This window comes from Bos taurus, chromosome 3, assembly GCF_002263795.3.
Source record: "Bos taurus isolate L1 Dominette 01449 registration number 42190680 breed Hereford chromosome 3, ARS-UCD2.0, whole genome shotgun sequence".
NCBI classification, from domain to species: Eukaryota; Metazoa; Chordata; class Mammalia; order Artiodactyla; family Bovidae; genus Bos; species Bos taurus.
Window position 1 is genome coordinate 41,344,161 of NC_037330.1, and position 20,623 is coordinate 41,364,783.

A 20,623-nucleotide genomic window follows, 5' to 3' on the forward strand; every position below is an offset into this window, starting at 1 on the left:
TGACACATTCAAAAGACCATCATAATGTTCCAGTGTCCTGTTACAAGACTTGGGACTAAAAAGCAGAGGGTTTGCCAATCCTGTGTGTTTCTGAGCTAAGACATCCATAGATAATTCCCATCCAAAGGTGCTGTAAGTGTCCAAGTTCTAAAGAGTTGCTTTCATCAGCCACTGTTATTAACCAAAGAGGAAATTATGGTCTAATTGCTAAAAGGTTAAAGGTTATTCTTAATTCCCCTCCCCCTTTTCTCCTAATAACAAAGCAAGGGCAGAAGTGTGGCTTCTTCTAATGCAATGCTATTATTCAAAGATGCCTCTCCAGTAATGTATTCATTAACTGTGGAGGAAAATAATTTCAGAGTCCTCATAGTGTACCACATGCATCAAAGGACAGTTCACCCCGTGGCTACCAATTATGACAGGCAACTGTCTACTAGTAATTGGGAAAATCATAGAAGATCCGTAAGACAATGAACTGTGAATGTTCCATATAGTGATCATGCTGATTACTGCTATAGGAACAGAGAAAGATGAAAGATGCATCATGGGAATATATAGAAGGAAAGAGCAACTACAGAGAACCCTTTGCCCCAGTGTGAATATATAAATACATTGGGAGGAAATAGTATCATTGCCCTGGAACTCAGGATATGACTTCAACTGCGAAAAAAACCTCAGTTCTTGAGTATCAGTGGGGGCACGGGTAAAGAAGGCTTTAAATCATTCTAGTTATCTTTGTTTTCTTATTTTATTTATTTTTTTACAAAAGCTCTTCACTTATTAAACCAAAACAGTACAGTGAAACAACATACCACTAATCCTTGACCTGACTTTCTATTCCTGGAGTCTTTCAATACATAGGGTATACTTAACTATGTCTCAGAGTGTTTCTGAAAGAATATTCTAATTTTGTATACATGTGTATCTGTGTAGTTTCCTGGAAAGAAAACTACCACTTTCTTTATTCTTTCCTGAATATTGTATTAAACTAAAATTATTAAGACACACTCAGATCCTATAAGATGATGCTGTGAAAATACTGCACTCAATATGTCAGGAAATTTGAAAAATTCAGCAATGGCCACAGGACTGGAAAAGGTCAGTTTTCATTCCAATCCCAAAGAAAGACAATGCCAATGAATGTTCAAGCTACCACCCAACTGTACTCATGCACATGCTAGCAAAGTAATGCTCAAAATTCTGCAAGTCAGGCTTGAACAGTACATGAACCAAGAGCTTCAATATATTCAAGCTGGATTTAGAAAAGGCAGAGGAACCAGAGATCAAATTGCCAACATCCATTGGATCATAGAAAAAGCAAAAGAATTCCAGAAAAAACATCTATTTCTGCTTCACTGATTATGCCAAAGCTTTTGACTGTATGGATCACAACAAACTGTAGAATTCTTAAAGAGATGGGAATACCAGACCACCTTACCTGCCTCCTGAGGAACCTGCATGCAGGTCAAGAAGTGACAGTTAGAACCAGACATGGAACAATGACCTGTTCCAAATTGGGACAGGAGTATGTCAAGGCTGTATATCGTCACCCCGCTTATTTAACTTCTGTGCAGAGTACATCATGCATAATGCCAGACTGGATGAAGCACAAGTTGGAATCCAGACTGCTGGTAGAAATAACAAAAAACTCAGATATCCCAATCACACCACGCTTATGGCAGAAAGCAAAGAGAAACTGAAGAGCCTCTTGATGAAGATGAAGGAGGAGAGTGAAAAAACTGGCTTAAAACTCAACATTCAAAAAATGAAGATCACGGCATCCAGTCCCATCAATTCATGGCAAATAGATGAGGAAATAATGACAGACTTTATTTTGGGGAGCTCTAAAGCCACTGCAGATGGTGACTGAAGCCATGAAATTAAAAGATGCTTGCTCTTTGGAAGAAAAGGTATTACCAATCTAGACAGCATATTAAAAAGCAGAGATGTTACTCTGACAGCAAAGGTATGTCTAGTCAAAGCTATGTTTTTTCCAGTAGTCACGTATCAATATGAAAGTTGGACCAGAAAGAAAGCTGAGTGCCGAAGTACTGATGTTTTTGAACTGTGGTGTTGGAGAAGACTCTTGAGAGTCCCTTGGACTGCAAGGAGATCAAGCCAGTCGATCCTAAAGGAAATCTACCCTGAATATTCATTGGAAGGACTGATCTGAAGCTGAAGCTCCAAGACTTTGGCCACCTAATGCAAAGAGCCGACTCATTAGAAAACACCCTGATGCTAGGAAGGATTGAAGGCAAGAGGAGAAGGGGACGACAGACGATGAGATGGTTGGATGGCATCACCGACTCAGTGGACATAAGTTTGAGCAAGCTCCAAGAAATGGTGAAAGACAGGGAAGCCTGGCATGCTGCAGTCCATGGGGTCACAAAAAGTTGGACAGGACTGAATGACTGAATAGCAACTGAGTATAAGTCAGTACTCACAGCTGGGTAGTTGTAACTGTAATCTAAATACTTAAGTTCAAAATCCTTGTGGCCTAGGGTGTGATTTCATCATTCCTAACTTTGATTTTCAGGCTTACAAAAACTGGAATGAAAACACTTCTTGAAAGGGCTACTGTGAATAATAAATAAGAAGATAAATATGAAAGCAGTTAATTAGAAAATGTTCTATATAAACACTTTTGGGTTTCCCCGGTGGCTCAACTGGGAAAGAAGCTGCTTGCTAATGCAAAAGATGCAAGAGTCTGGGGTTTGATCCCTTGGTCAGGCACTCCAGTATTCTTGCCTGGAGGATCCCATGGACAGAGGAGCCTGTCAGGCTACACCCCATGGGATCACAAAGAGATGGACACCAGTGAGGGTGCACACATGCATGCATTATATTAACACTTTACTGGGATCTTTTTGATGCTAAGGGAGTATAACTCTTGTCTTCTCCTTAGTTATTTCTAACAGCCTGGAAAGATTACTCAGGCTGGTACAAATGCTCTACTTTGAAACAGTGATGTACTTCAGTTTTAGCAAATGTTACTTATATTTTGACTTGTAGGTGTTTTTTTAACCCTTGGTAGATTCTAGCTTCTGAAATATATACGTTTTTAAAGTTTTTAATATGTCCCTATAATTTTAACTTTTCACTGATGGGAATTTTCCTTTTATTATAAATCTGCCTTCATGAAGATGCATACAAGTTTGTAAAAACAAATAAACAAAAAAAAAGTGCTAAAAAAGAGTGTGATTTACATCTACAGTTGTGCTTTCTGCAGGGCCTGGACCATGTATAACCATCTCCATAGGCACAACATATCTGACCACTAATGAGCAATGGACACATTTGCTGGATGAACAAATTAATGCAAGACATTACTTTCAAAATATGTTTGTAATCTAAATTGCCTTTAATAATATACTTCTCCATATAATTTATGTGTCCAATTTTAGTTTCCAAACAAGTATTTAAACAAGCAAGTAAAAAAAGCAAGTGAATTAGTTTCTTGGAAAAAGAAGTTTAAGAGACTTAGTATTAGTATATGAGTTAGAAATTTTTTCCTGGCCATAGTACTGGATGGTATCTGTGCCAGCTGTGTTTGGCTTACTTTCTAAAGATACTTTTAGGGTCTTTTTTTTTTTTTTTTTTCAATTATGGCATGGATTTTACAAAATAAATCCTACTTCCGTATTATAATTTACAAAAGTAATACTAAAACAAGGACAGAAATAAACAGCTCTCTCTGCAGTCCCAGTCTCTCAGCAAGGACTCCAGGCAATTTACCAAAGAAGCAAAGCATCTGGGATTTATCCTGGTAAATACACTGATTCTTAGCATAGAAGAAGGATTTGGATGAATACTTGACAGAGACATCAGAATTCTTTTCAGCTTTGGCCGAACTTGTTATAAATACCTTGAGAGAGGGAGCTGTAAGAAACTGAGAAAGTAAGCCCATTCCCTGGTGGCTCAGAGGGTAAAGAATCTGCTATCTGAATACAGGAGACCAGGGTTTGATCCCTGGTTTGGGAAGATCACCTGGAGAAGGGAATGGCTATCTACACCAGTATTCTTGCCTGGAGAATTCCATGGACAGAGAAGTCTGGCAGGTCACAGACCATGGGGTTGCAAAGAATTGGACACGATCGAGTGATTAACACTTTCACTTTACTAATACATTGTAGGGAGCAAAACCTTTAACACAAGTGGGTCAAAGTTGTTACCGCTCTTTAGCAGAAGCAGCATGTGCTGTTATGTGCATAACCCAAGGAAAGTTTGTGCTGATGATCTAGCAATAGTCAAGTCATCATTTAGTGGCCAGGTAAAGGCTGAGATACATAACAAGTGGAAGTGAAGTAAAATCTCTCAGTCATGTCTGACTCTTTGCAATCCCATGGACTATATAGTCCATGGAATTCTCCAGGCCAGAATACTGTAGTGAGTACCCTTTCCCTTCTCCAGGGGCTCTTTCCAACCCAGGGATCAAACCCAGGTCTGCCACATTGCAGGCGGATTCTTTACCAACTGAGCTATGGGGGAAGCCGAGATAAAAAACAGACAAACCACCAGGAAATAGAGCAAAGATAACCAAATGAAAACAGGTATGGGGAATAGGTATGTGAAAATAAATTTATGAAATTAAAAACACAGAGTTTATGTATGAAGTTTACTAAGTTCAAATCATCAATTACTTACTAACTAGGTAAAAAAGGTAAGATCTTAACTACATTGTGCTTCACATTTCTTATATATAAATTAGGATAATAACATGTCTATATCACAATTTTTGCTGTGAGTACTACATAAGTTCTCAGGTGGTGCTAGTAGTAAAGAACCCACTTGCCAATGCAGGAGACATAAGAGACGTGAGTTTGATCCCTGGGTCGGGAAGATGCCCTGGAAGAGGGCATGGCAACCCACTCCAGTATTCTTGCCTAGAAAATACCATGGACAGAGGGGCCTGGCGGTCTACAGTCCATGGGGTCGCAAAGAGTAGGACACAACTGAAGGGATTCAGCATGCATTACATAAGTTCATTTAAAGTGTCTGCATGTAATAGATATACAATTAATATTACCTATTACTAATATTATTGTCACAACATAAAACAAACCAAATCTACCACTATAGGGCTTGGGTGAGTAAAAACAGCAAAATAATTGATTGTATTAATAAGCAGGCATTGAAATTATACATATAATACAAAATAGTAAAACATCTATTCATCCATCTACCCATCCATCTCTTCTTTCATTTTTTATATCCGAATATCTGTTATATATCAAATTCTGTTTAAAAATCTCTTTCATAGCTTTCTTAAATAAAGGAAACCTGCATGCAACAATCATGCAACTCTCCCACCTTCCTAGAATAGGGCATGAATAGGCATGGAATAAAAGTAAAACAAAGAGAGACACTTCTCCATATGGAAGGATGACATATATTTGAGAGTTGTTACTGAATCTGAGTAGCATGAGACAGAGGCTTGAGAAGCTAGAAGTATGAGGAGTGATGTTCTAGAGAACAAGGTCGAGGAAGGTAATAGTGAGCTGAAACTAAAAGAAGAATATGGAAAATAAGAAATTCCCCCAGGAGCGGATATGATTGATGAGAATTTAGACAGTAAGAGTCAGTTGTCTAATATTCAGTTTCATTTCTTGATTTGTGTTTTTTGCAGGGTACACAGTATATAACTTTCACTCCTGCCTCTAATCAACATGGCTTTGTTTTAGTGTTGCTTAGGGTAATTGAAAGAGATAGGAATATGTTGCGTGTTTGAATCAATATGGCACAGAGAGGAGAATGTGATTATGAAGACAAAATATAAAGAGCTTCAAATTTGAGCAGTGTTGGAAAACCGGAGTCAATACCACTCATACCAGATAATCTGCATTATATTTGAAAAGCTACTAGAATTGCTACTCTCTGAGTAGTGAAACTAAGCCATTTTATTAATAATTAAGGGATATAATATTCTCATACAGCTGAAAGACTTGAGAACCTTCATAAGCATCCACTGAAGTGAGTTTGGTGGACATTTTTGTAAGTTTTTATGTGAAGGTGAGCATACAGAGAAAACGTTCCTAACTTTGCAGGTGGGATGGTGAGTCTCAGGGAAAGTGTTAAAGACACAGTGATATTTGAAATATTTTGGTAGATAGGCAGGAATTACACTGGGGAAAAGTAATGTAAATAACATAAGCAAAGACCCAGAAACATGAGAAAGCATAAAGGATATTTTTAGGTTATGCTTTATATAAACAGATTACTATAATACATGATACTGTTTGTCTTATAGGAAAATTAGAAATATATGTATAATATTATTAGATCTTTATCAATATAAATTACATATAGAAAAATATTTGGAAAAATGTTCCTGGGCACATTAGATTATATTATTTCTAAATTATTGCCACACCAAATTGAAGCGAGTTTCTTTTACACTATGCATAAGTTAAAGAGCCTCCAGATGATTCCGTCTCCTAGTCTTGAGTCTTCCAGCTGATAAACCCAGATATTAAGGAACAGAAACAATCCATCCTCCCAGTAACCTATCACAATGCCTGACCTGTAACACTTATGCAAGATAATACGTAGCATGATTGTTTTAAGCCATTAAGTTCTGTGGTAATTTGTCAGGTAACCAGAGTAACCAGAAAAATATATTCAAACACGTAGGATTAAGACTGGAGAAAGCAATGGCACCCCACTCCAGTACTCTTGCCTGGAAAAATCCCATGGGCAGAGGAGCCTGGTAGGCTGCAGTCCATGGGGTAGCGAAGAGTCAGACATGACTGAGCAACTTCACTTTCACTTTTCACTTTCATGCACTGGAGAAGGAAATGGCAACCCATTCCAGTGTTCTTGCCTGGAGAATCCCAGGGATGGGGGAGCCTGGTGGGTTGCCGTCTATGGGGTCGCACAGAGTCGGACATGACTGAAGCGACTTAGCAGCAGCAGCAGGATTAAGACTAATCAAGAAATCCACATGCTTGGATATTTAGTTTACAAATATGGTACAAGCAGTCACCATTATTTGCAAACTATATATCACAGTTATTATATTACAGTAGAGTTCACAATAGTAACATCTATTGTCTCACTAAGGGATTATAATGGGGCTTCCCTCATAGCTCAGTCGGTCAAGAATCTGTCTGCAATGCAGGAGACCTGGGTTCGATTCCTGGGTTGGGAATGGACTTGCAAGAGTTGGACATGAATTAGAGACCAAACCACCACCAAGGGATTATAATACACTACACAAACCCTAAATCTGAAGCCTGACTACTTGGGTATGGAATCTAGCTTGCCATACACTAGTTGTAGGACTTCAGAAGAATTAAGTAACCATCAAATGTTTGTTTTTTCATCTATACAATGGGGATAACAATAGTGCTGGCCTCAGAGGATTGTGACAAAGATAAAGTAGAAACACTTAAAGTCCCCACAAGTTGACTGGAGCACAGTAAGCACTTATTAACTTACTGAATGTTGGCTGCTATTATTATATTATTCTTTGATTTGTTCAGCAATACTGTAAAATTAAGTGTGAATATTTTTCCAACTTTATAGGTAAACTGAAACTCAGTGAGATTGAAAGTTTTGCCCAGGGACATGCAACTAATAGGTAGCAAAGCTAGATGTCAAATCTGAGTTTTATGATACCAAATCCTATTTTTAAATGCATACTCTTGATTCTCACAATAGCCTTACTAAATCAGAATGCAAGGTGGGTCCATCAATCCTGTTTAAATACCAATCTAAGAGGTTCTAAAGCACAGGAAGGTTTGATAACTACTGCACCTATAGTCAGTGTAGAGAACAATAGATTTCCACAAAAGAAAATTTTAAATCAGTTTTGTTTTCTTTTTGAAATCTTTACAGCATGGACAAAAATCACTCTCTGCACTTTTTATAAGAGTGCAGAGATTTTGCCTAAGTATATCAGGATCCCTAAGTATATCATGCCCTTTGAAAAACAACTGTTCCATTACTGTAGGTTGCCTTTAATTGACCATGTGAAAACAAGAAAATGAACTTCTCCCCAGGAGACAGGCTTCCCTGTTGCTTTTTAGCAAGGATAAATGGTCTTAAGTATTTTTAATCTGTTTACCTGCTGCCCACATTGTTACAGAAAATTTCTTTTATCTGTTTTCCTGAAATAGGCCAAACTCACATAACCCAGTGGATTACCAGTCATCATTAGGAGAAGCAATTAGTGAGCTCCCCAAAAGCTATACCAGGGGCACAAGTCAAAACACCTACTCAGGTTTGATACACATTTAGCAGCCTACACAGCTATACTCAAGGAATGTAGCCCGGGGATGCCATTTTGGCACACTTGTTCTGCCTTGCTCCAGCTCTCCAGTATCTTCCAGAATGGAGCTTATATACTCATCTGGAATCCCAATTTTTGCAACTGCTTATCAGGGGACATCTCTAGATCGCCTGGTTCTGTTGGCCAGCAGGGCTCATGTTTGAGGCCCCTGAGGACTGTTATTATTTGACTTTTAAAAAACTGCTGCCTGAGGGTCTAGCTTCCACTCAACCTGAAACTGGGAGATGAAGTCATCTCCTTTGTGACACGATAGGTATCAGCACATTCTCAACTACTGGAAGCTTTTAAAAATATAATAGGCTGTGTGAATAAACAGAGGTTTAAGAGATAACCAAGAGCTGGGGCAGGGCTGAACAAAAAATTTCATCTCCTACATAAGACCCCTCCTTCAACACTGGAAGAGGTAGTTGTCTCATCTACTGGATATAAAGAAAGCAACACAGAATCAGATGAAATGAGCCTCATGGTAACAAAAAACCAAAATATACAATAAACACAAAAATGATATAAAGAAAGGAATGTAAACACACCACTAAGGAAAAATCATCAAAACACAAAGAAAGAGAGTAAGAGAAAAAGAAACAGAGAAGTACAAAAATAGCTAGAAGATAATTATCATAAAGACAATAAACATAAACATATTAATATTTACTTTAAATATAAAGTAACCACCCAAAAGAAATAGGGTGGCTGAACGGATTTTTAAAATGACCCGTATATATATTGCCTACAAAAGAAACACTTTAGAGGTAAGGACACAGACAAAGTCAAGGGATGAAAAAGATATCCCATGTAATGGGAAACCAAAAGAAAGCTGGAGTAGCTAAATTTACATTTGAAAAATAGACTTCAAATCAAGAACCGTACTAAGAGAAAAAGAAGGACATTACATAATGATAAGGGGTCAATCCAACAAGAGGATATAACATTCATAATTATTTATGCATCTAGCATGCCATGCCATGCTAAGTTGATTCAGTCATGTCCGACTCTTTTAACTCTATGGACTATAGCCTGCCAGGCTCCTCCATCCATGGAATTCTGCAGCCAAGAATATTGGAGTGGGTTTTCATGCCCTCCTCCAGGGATCTTCCCAACCCAGGGATCAAACCCACATCTCCTGAGACTCCTGAATTGTAGGTGAATTCTGTACCACTGAACCACCTGGGCAGCCTGCATCTAGTACAGGTGTACCTAAATGTATAACGCATATATTAACATACCAAAAGAGAGAGAGACAGAAATATAAAAATGGCAGGGGACCTTAATACCCCACTTACTTCAATGGACAGATTATCTAGACAGAAAATCAGTAAGAAAACATTAGCCTTAAATAACATGGTAGGTCAGATGGATAGATATTTACAGACTATTCCATCTAAAAAGCAATAGTATTCACATTCTTTTCAAATGCACATAGAACAGCTTCCAAACTAGATTATATGTGAGGCCACAAAGCAAGTCTTGATTATTTTCACCGAACAGAGAACATATCAACCATCTTTTCTGACCACAACAGTATGACACTAGAAATTAATTACATTAACAAAACTGAAAAATTCATAAATATGATAATATTAAACAACATGTTACAGATGAGTGGGTCAAATAAGAAATAAAAATGAAATTAAAAAAAAAAAAAAACCCTGGAGACTGCAAAATGGAAATGTAACATACCAAAGTTTATGGAATGAAGCAAAAGCAGTTCTCAGTTCAGTTCAGTTCAGTTCAGTCGCTCAGTCGTGTCTGACTCTTCGCGATCCCATGAATCGCAGCACGCCAGGCCTCCCTGTCCATCACCAACTCCCGGAGTTCACTCAGACTCACGTCCATCGAGTCAGTGATGCCATCCAGCCATCTCATCCTCTGTTGTCCCCTTCTCCTCCTGCCCTCAATCCCTCCCAGCATCAGAGTCTTTTCCAATGAGTCAACTCTTCTCATGAGGTGACTGGAGTTTCAGCTTCAGCATCATTCCTTCCAAAGAGATCCCAGGACTGATATCCCTCAGAATGGACTGGGTGGATCTCCTTGCAGTCCAAGGGACTCTCAAGAGTCTTCTCCAACACCACAGTTCAAAAGCAGTTCTAAGGAGAGAATTTCATAGCAATAAATGCCTACTTAGGAAGCAATAAAAGTCTCAAATAAACAACTTTATACCTCAAGAAACATAAAAAGAAAAACAAATGAATAAATGAAGCCCAAATTAGAAGAAAGGAAATAACAAAGATTAGACAGAAAATAAATAAAACAGAGGCTAAAAAGACAAGAGAAAGGATCAATAAAATTAGACCTGCTTCTTTGAAATATAAATAATATTGACAAACCTTTAGCTAGACTCACAAAGAAAAAGAGAAGACTCAAATAAATAAAATACTGAGGAGTTACTGCAATTGATACCACAGAAATACAAAGGAGACTGTCAATAACCATTATTACCAACAAAATAAACAACCTAGAAGATATGAATATATTCCTAGAAACATTCAACCTGCCACAACTGAATCATGATGAAATAGGAAATCTAAAGAGATTGATAACTAATAAGAACATTGAAATAGTAATCAATAACTTTCTAACAGACAAAAATCCAGATCAGATGGTTTCACTGGGGAATTCTACTAAACATTTAAAGAACTAATATCAGTCCTTTCAAACTTTTTCAAAAGTTGGAGAGGAGGAAATACATTTATACATTTTACAATACCAGTATTATCCTGATACCAAAACCAGACAAGGATACTACAAGAAAAGAAAAGTATAGATTAATATGCTTTATAAACATAAATTGGGCTTCCCTGGTGGTTCAGCCAGTAAAGAATCTACCTGCAATGTGGGAGACCTGGGTTTAATCCCTGGGTTGGGAATATCCCCTGGAGGAGGGCATGGCAACCCACTCCAGTATTCTTGCCTGGAGAATCCCCATGGACAAAGGAGCCTGGAGGGCTACAGTGCATGGGGTCACAAAGAGTCGAACATGGCTGAGAGACTAAGCAAACACATAAACATAAATGCAAAAATCTTCAACAAAATATCTGCAAAGTGAATTCAACAATACATTAAAAGGATCATACACCATGTCCAGAGGGATTTATTGCAGGGATGCAAGTGTTAGGTAGTTAGGATAGGGAAAAGGAGTCCAAAATGGCGGTGGCTAAAAGACAAGGAGGGGAAAAGCCCATGAAAATAGAATAGAAGAAGGTCAAAGGAAGGTCCGAGGACCAGAGTGAAGACTTCAGGTAGAACAGCACTCCTGACTAAGCCCAATTTGCATAGGGTAGGCCCACGGGGAAGGAAAAAACATATAAAAAGAGGAGCCAAAGCTAGCTCTCTCTCTCTCTCTCTCTCTCTCTCCTGCGCACTGGGGTGCTCTTCTCCTCGTGTCTTTGGATCGATGTGCCCTCACGCCTCGAAGATGGATTTTCCTGCTATCTTCTAAATAAAATAGAGCTGTAACACTGAGCTGTAACACTGATTTCTCTAAGAGCTATAACACGGTCTGTTCGAAACCTGAGAGCTATAACACGGTCTGTCGAAGACCTGAGAGCTGTGACCCATGGAGGGGACTTTAATGTCCGTCACTCCAAATCTTTGTTGTGACGAGACAAAAACCGAGGAGCATACACTCGCCTGACACAAGGATGGCAAAACATTCTCAAATCAGTCAATGTGATACACTACATTAATAAAATGAAAGATAAAAACCATATGGCCATCTCAAGGACCTCAAAGGCATTATGCTAAGTCAGTCAGTCAGACAGATACAGTCAAACACTGTATAATCTTATATGTGGAATCTAAAACAAAAACAAGCTCATAGATATAGAGAACAGGCTGGTAGTGAATTGTTTTAAGTTTAAATAAGTTAAATAAAATTTTTACGATATTTGAACAAAAAACATATGGATTCTCATGAATACGAACATCCTCCAGTCTTTCACCATTTCTTATTATGATCTAGTCATCCGCACAATATGGCTATGGGCACCTTTATCTCATTTTCTCTATAAACTCTAAATTTGACTTTATCGTGTAATGTATTTGTGAATACTGTGTGGGTTGCCATTCCCTTCTCCAGGGATCTTCCCAACCCAGGGGTTGAACCTGGGTCTCCTGCATTGCAGGCAGATTCTTTACTGGCTGAGACACCAGAAATGCCCTTGTGATAGCTAGTGCACTAAGATGAGAAACATTATTACACTGACAATGGATGCAGGTTTAGGGAAAGGAGGACAGAGGGATTCACTGAGGGATACTTTTAAAAAATGTGTAAGAGCAATTAAAAAGGGAAGAGACAGAGGAAGGTGCAGGAGAGTAGATGACTCCCCATTGGGAGAGCTGTTTTACATGAAGGTTCTACACAGTAGCAGGGGAAAAAAACCTTTTTTTCTTTGGTCTTATGTATCTTTATGAGCTCAGTGCATTCAGTTCAGTTCAGTCGCTCAGTCGTGTCCGACTGTTAGCGATCCCATGAATCTCAGCATTCCAGGCCTCCCTGTCCATCACCAACTCCCGGAGTTCACTCAAACTCACATCCATCGAGTCAGTGATGCCATCCAGCCATCTCATCCTCTGTCGTCCCCTTCTCCTCCTGCCTCCAATCCCTCCCAGCATCAGAGTCTTTTCCAATGAGTCAACTCTTTGCATGAGGTGGCCAAAGTACTGGAGTTTCAGCTTTAGCATCATTCCTTCCAAAGAAATCCCAGGGCTGATCTCCTTCAGAATGGACTGGTTGGATCTCCTTGTAGTCCAAGGGACCCTCAAGAATCTTCTCAGTGCATTAGCATGGTATAAAAATGTGAGTTTAGTGGAGGTCATGAAGAGCTTATTCTTGAAATATAGATATAGTTGATCCCATTTGTGCTGGTTTAGATATAAAAACTTCTTGAAAGTAACCTGCAGTTAAAAGACCTCTTAAATATTTCCATATTCCATTTAAAATGCTGTTTTGCATGGCAATTTTTTGAGTAAGATATACCATTAATTTGAAAAGTAATTATAAAACAAAATACCAGTGTGTCTAAAATCCTCTGAGGTATATCAAAAAGTACATTCCCACTGACATGACTCCTTTAGGTCTCATTGTGCAGAAAAATCCCTTTAAATTGTCAGGCGAGTGTATGCTCCTTGGTTTTTGTCTTGTCACAACAAAGATTTGGAGTGACTGACATTAAAGTCCCCTCGGCGTGTCACAGCTCTCAGGTCTTGGATAGACTGTGTTATAGCTCTTAGAGAAATCAGTGTTACAGCTCAGAGTTACAGCTCTATTTTATTTAGAAGATAGCAGGAAAATCCATCTTCGAGGCGTGAGGACATGTTGATCCAAAGACACGAAGAGAAGAGCGCCCCAGTGCGTGGGAGAGAGAGAGAAGGAGAGCTAGCTTTGGCTCCTCTTTTTATATGGTTCCCCAGCCCCACCCCTGGGCCTGTCCTATGTAAATTGGGCCAGCCAGGAGTGTTGTTTGATTTACCTGAGATCCTCACTCCGGCTCAGACCTTCCTTTGTTCTATTTTCCTGGGCTTTTCTCTTCCTTATCTTTTAGCCACCGCCATTCTGGACTCCTTTTCTTTATTCTAACTACCTAACAAAATCAAACAGAATTGATTGCTTTATGTGAAAATGCAGAATCTCTGGATCCAAGTTTAGCCATTTACTAATTTTATACTCTTGGGACAATTATTCAATGTCCCAAGCCTGCATTATCTCATCTGTGTAGTAAGGATTATGGCATCTTTCTCTATAAAGAGATTCTAGATTTTCCTTTCATGGAATTGACCACCCTTTTCTTTAAAGTTTTGTTATAACCTACAAGTAATTTTTATCAGAGCACCTACCGCACTTCTGACCCCCACCCACACTCGACATCATACAGTTGTACAATCAGGTGAACAGTGAACTCTCAGTGCGTACGTGTATATGAATGAATGAGAAAAATCTTGTGCAAAACACTTAAGTATATTCAATCCCTACCATTTTATAGAAAATAAACCTAAAGCTCCAAAATTTTAAACAATTACCCTAGAATCCAGAACAAGAAGGTGGAGAAGCCAGAATTTAAACCTCAGTTGTATATCTCCTTACTCTGCCATGAAGACTTCAACATGATGTAGTTTCCCTTCAGAAAGCTCACAAAGCATTTTATGCTTTGCCTCTGGCCACTATTATATTCTTCCTTGCATTGTGAGGTGCCAACACTCACTCTATCCATTAACTAAATTTAATTCCTAAGGACAAAAGAGCACACTACTGATCTTTGTATTTGAATCCATATTGCCTAGTTCAATAAATATTTGTGAAATTGAGAAATTTAGCTTTCTAAAGAGATTCCAGCAGTTCCTCTGGGTTGGTTTGGCTGTGGCTCTATCTGTGGCACTAGAAAAGATGAAATGATTTTTCAACAGTAGTATTATTTTGCCTCTTTTACAACAAATTCAAGTTCCTCCAATTCTCTTACATCTATCGTAGAATTTTATGTGGTTTCTGAACAAATACCACTTTTTTTCCTCCATAGTCTATATATTCTATTTTTATCTCATAATTTTTACAGAATTAATAGGAACTCCAAAATAATTTCTCATAAGTTTATCCTCTGCTGAAAGTCTTTTCTGTATGGACTTTTAATTTATTAGCGATCTTGAAATATAATCTTATAATATCTGGAAGAAACTAAGCAAAAAAGCATTATTGGGATTATCTATTTTTCAAAACACATGTAAACATTATATTCTCTCCAACTTCTCATAATATACATATATTTCAGATGAGCTTCAAATAAACTTTATATTGTTGTGTGAAGTAGCAAAGCTGAATTGTACTATTATGAACTCTACATGTAGTATTTTAAATTTGATTTTATAGAGCCCTAAATGGTTTCCTTAGTCATTTTTAATTCATGTAAATTACCTGAATTGGAGGTCTATTAACTTTCATTAGGCTGTCTCAGGAGCTGACTGTTGGCAATGTGCCAAACTCCTGGAGCCTGAGGGGTAGAGATAGATGAAGGACCGCCAGAATGGAGACACCAAAAATAAGAGTAAGAGCCCAAGGCACTTAGTTTCCTGCATTCAAATGAACAAGACTGCAGTTCAACCAGTATTTTCGGCATTAAACAGTCAGGATTCAAGAAACCTTAGTGGACTGAAGGAGGTGGGTTTCTCAGGGTGCCTCTATATTTGGACTATACTTTTGGTAGGCGTTGGTATTACTCTGGGTTTCCCAGGGGGCACTAGTGGTAAAGAACCCACCTGCAAAAGCAGGAGACATAAGAGACACGGGTTCAATCCTTGGGTCAGGAAGATCCCCTGAAGGAGGGCACAGCAACCCATTCCAGTATTCTTGCATGAAGAATCTCATGGACAGAAAAGCCTGGCAGGTCACAGCCTATAGGGTTGCACAGAGCTAGACACAACTGAAGAGACTTGACATGTGTGGTATTACTCTAAAGCTTCCTGAAATTTTGATCATCCAAACATAACAAAGAAACAAAAGATGACTACACTGAGAGCATTTATGACATTTTACACTGCCAGGATGATGGACTATCTGCTTAGTTTCAAAGTTTTACTTACACAGTTGCTGCCGCTAGGAATCCATCACTAATGAGTTCAGGCCCATATATCATAGCTAGAAAGCATGTGACAGCTTGAGAACAGTCCAAGTCCTGGCATTTCAGGAGAGTACTCTAAATTCCATCAGAATGTTTCAGGGTGTGCAAGATTCAGTGAAGACATAAGAACAATTCATCATAATCAAAACAACACAAGACATCATCCTTCAACTCAGATCTACCGGAATTCGAGTCTCAGGTCAGAAATTTCCAGCCAGATGTTGTATGAGAAAATATTTCTGAGCCTTGGCTTTACCATCTAAAAATGGATGCGATAATGTTCACATTTAGGGGTTTCTTTAGAAGGAACAAATTAGAAAATGAATATGATGACAAATATAAAATAGGCCTTTGGAACATGGTATTTTCTGCTGTCTCTGTAGGTGTAAATATACAGAGTTACACTTCATCACACTTTTTGAATCCCTGTGCCAGAAGAAAACATCAGAATGATGGTGAAATTATGAAACACAAATTTTTGTAAAGTTTTCTCCATTAGAAAGTGGAAAATAATTTATGAATTTAAGTAAAAGGAAACACATACCCTGTGCAAATGTTGCTGGCTTATTTTCCCAGTAAACATCCTCCCAGAGAACAAAGACACAAGTAGATGGGAGAAGATCTTCTGTAGATCTTCCCAAATTCAATGTGTGTTGAATCATGCACAATGAACCTCTATAATCCTGCAAAAAGGGTCATTCTAGCAAACATAATGAGCATGCTTTTTGTTTGTTTGTTTTTCTCCACCGAATGACTATATTTCCCAAAGCTTGCACCTGTAGGTGTTTTGGATATGTTTATTTCCCATGGCAATGACTAAAGACATGTTATTCTAAACTAACAATAGAAGTGTTCCCATCAGAGAAAGATTTCACATGGTCTCTGAGGACAACCTTGAAATTGGTAGTGGCAGCTTCTTTTAATTTTTTCATTCACTCAAGAAATATTTACTAAGTGGTTTCTGTGAGGTAGACAAGGTGAAACACAATAGTGAACAAGACAGAAATAGGGCCTGCTCTTCTGGAGTTTATACCTTTTCCTTCACATCTCACTCTTTTCTTTGATGGCCTACTACTAAATTTTTAATGACATCATTTTCTAGTTCCTGAAGACATTTACATTCTTAAACAAAATTATTTTTCAAAAATTGTATTATAATCTTTAATATTTAGAAAATGATGAAGTCATAGTAGTTACACAATATATTTCCTTTTAATAAAGGTTGCAGGCTCTGAATTAACTTGAATTTCAAAAAAACAAAGGGATTTGGAAATAGGACTTTAGGCATCAGAGAAGCCAAAAAGTCCTCACAGAGTCCTAAAAGGAAATTTTCCACAGAGCTGCTAGCCTTAACCTGATTATCCTCTTACCATTTGCTCATTAGGCCCCAAATCTTAAAAAGATGGACTGACTTTATCAGCCAATGTGCTTCTTAAAGAAAATTTCTAGTGATGTGATAAATCTTCCTCCATATTGCCAAGAAATGTTTGAATGGATTATTTTTCAAAGAAGGATTAAAAAAAAAAAAAACTTTCTAGGTTAATAGGAAGCTGGTTCTGTTTCATTTAAAAAAAAAAACTTGAAGTTCAAAGACAAGTCAAAGGCCATTTTAGAAAAAAAAAAAAATGCCTCTTTCTATCAAACCATTTCAGGCAGCTTTTACTTCTTTTCTCACAATTCTTCTCTAGGTCTTTATAGGACAGGGTTATAGAGGACTGTCATTTTCAGTCCTTTTACCTAATTTTATAAAAAATGAAAGTGGTTATATGTAAAGAATGAAAGCTACCCTTCCTTCTAAATAAGGCTAAATAATTTTAAGATGATTTCAAGAGCCAATTTTAAGATGGCTCTCAAATGCTTTTCAATTCCAAGAAATGTTGTGGCCTTCACTTATCAATAGGCAAAGTGATTGCCTTATTTTTCCAATTCTCTTGTTATTATGTATCCATTTTTCAGAAGGCAATGCTACAATTAAAGAACTTCCTTTTAAAAATGCAATAAAACAATAAACTTGCTTTTAAACCGAAGTTGGAAAACTTTGCTCAGTTTTTATTTTTTATGTCCTACCAAACTGAGAGACAATTATCTACCATATGTGAATGTAAACAGCTAGTTGTAAAACCCATCGTACAGACTTACAGATTCTTATGACATCAGAAAAGGCTGCAACTAATTCTCCTATTAAAATAAGTGAAGAAATAAGGGAGAAGACTAATACCTCCAATGTGCCAGTTACTCAACTTGGTGCTTCATCTATTTCACCTCATTTAAATCTGACGTCCAACTTGAAATCAGAGTCGTTAGCCCTAGTTCATGACTAGTCAAAAATCATAAAGTGATTTAACTTCAGAACTGAGACTTTTTCTGGAGACTTTTGTCTTAATACATAGCTCTATCTGCTATTCCAGGCCACCTGTACCATGGATTGAGCAAAGGCTTACATGAATATAGTGACAGGCTGAAGAGAAATGATTTGGAAAACTGTAGCTTATTGTAAAAGAGATTTAAGACTAGATACTACAAATGTGACTTTGTAGTATAGAGACTATACTATACTATAGAGACTGCCTTGTTAGCTATAGATTAGATAACATACTTATTTTAGTACCATCTCCATTGTTATAGACAAAAGGTTTATGACCAAATAGCTAAATGTGGCTGAATACAGCTTGATTGGCTTTGGCCTACAGCTAAAAAATTTCTATTTTTTTTATGCACCAGCTTAAGTAAGCTCACCTAAGGATTTAAATATTCAGTAATTTATTAAGAGCAAGAGTACAGAATCTTCACCACTTTAAAAACAGACATCCAGGTGCAAACCCAGACTTTGCAACTTCCTTGACTACTAACTCTTGATGAAAGTGAAAGAGGAGAGCAAAAAAGTTGACTTAAAGCTCAGCATTCAGAAAACTAAGATCATGGCATCTGGTCCCATTACTTCATGGTAAATAGATGAAAACAGTGGAAACAGTGACAGACTTTATTTTTGGGGGGCTCCAAAATCACCGCAGATGGTGACTGCAGCCATGAAATTAAAAGATGCTTGCTCCCAGAAGAAAAGTTATGACCAACCTGGACAGCATATTAAAAAGCAGAAACATTACTTTGCCACAAAGGTCTGTCTAGTCAAAGCTATGGTTTTTCCAGTAGTCATTATGGACGTGAAAGTTGGACTGTATAGAAAATCAAGCATCAAAGAATTGATGCTTTTGAACTATGGTGTTGGAGAAGACTCTTGAGAGTCCCTTGGACTTCAAGGAGATCCAACCAGTCCATCCTAAAGGAAATCAGTTCTGAATATTCATTGGAAGGATTGATGCTGAAGTTGAAACTCCAATACTTTGGCCACCTGATGTGAAGAACTGACTCATTTGAAAAGACCCTGATGCTGGGAAAGATAGAGATCAGAAGGAGAAGGGGACGACAGAGGATGAGATGGTTGGATGGCATCACTGACTCACTGGACATGAGTTTGAGTAAACTCCATGAATTGGTGATGGACAGGGAGGCCTGGCATGCTGCAGTCCATGGGGTTGCAGAGTCAGACATGACTGAATGACTGAACTGAACTGACTATTAGCTCACTTCAGTTCTCTGCATCCTTGACGCCTGGGTCAGAGTTACTATCATAAAGCATGTGCTTAAATATATTCACCAAATGTTTACTGTCAAGCCATTATAAGTAGAGAAGATCCAGATAATTATGTTAAAAATTTAGAGTCTTAGGTCCTTCTGATAATTGACTCAACTTATCTATACTTTTCATGAATAATTTACAAATACATAAATTTCATTTATTAGATTTAAATAGGACTTTCCCCCCACAAGTTTTGCGAATTACATAAACTTTAAAAAGATTTTACCCACAGTTGAATTACCTCACTCACAGGATAAGGCTGAGAACATATTTCAGACATTCCTATATCCAGGTTGTTCAGAATTCAGAAATGCTAAAGAGTTTTAAAATCCCCCCTGTAGAATTTAGTGCAACAAGTTAAAAATAAGTAATTGGATTGAGATTATAAATACACAGATTTAAAAGGACATGGCCACAGGAGAATTCTAAAATATTTATAAATTCTACAAAATCTCCTTATATTATATTCAGGAGCAAACATTCAAATGAAAAAAAATAGTCACACGGGAAGGACTACATCCTTGTGTAAATTTTAAAATTAGCATTCATTGGGGCAATCGGGTTAAAGTCAGTCATCCTACAGAAATATGTCTAAGAAATAAAGGGCACTGTCTAATGCATCAGATGACCTGGCATCCAGAAAATGCCTGGATAAAATCCATAGTGACCCATGGTTAAGCCATAGGTCCCTATAGGCAGACTGGATAATATTCAGGCTTTATAACTTACTAGTTTAGGCCAGTTACTTTCAGAGATGCAGTTTCATCACCTGCAAAGTTGGGAGAAATGACAGTGACTACTTTACAGGGTTTCTGTGAGCAATGAATGAGTGAATGTCAGCTGCTTGGAACAGTGCCTCTCAAATCATAAGCTCTAAATATACTAGGTATAATTTTATTTCACTTCACAAATTACTCTTCACAATTTCATAGGTCTTGATTTAAAAGAATTATTTACATATACATAGGCATGTGTGATACATCTGAGAGAAAAATGATGCAGGAGACAACCCATTTTTAGGATGGAATGGGGATTTCACTATAGGAATTTTAGTATCTCTTACATCTCTTACTTCATAGAATACAAATACAA

The 20,623-nt window shown here is 37.7% G+C and overlaps 1 protein-coding gene across 2 annotated transcripts in view; it reads left to right on the forward strand.

Moving 5' to 3' along the window:
- OLFM3 (olfactomedin 3) overlaps window positions 1-20,623 on the forward strand; it is a 223,584-nt gene that overhangs the window by 72,452 nt on the left and 130,509 nt on the right.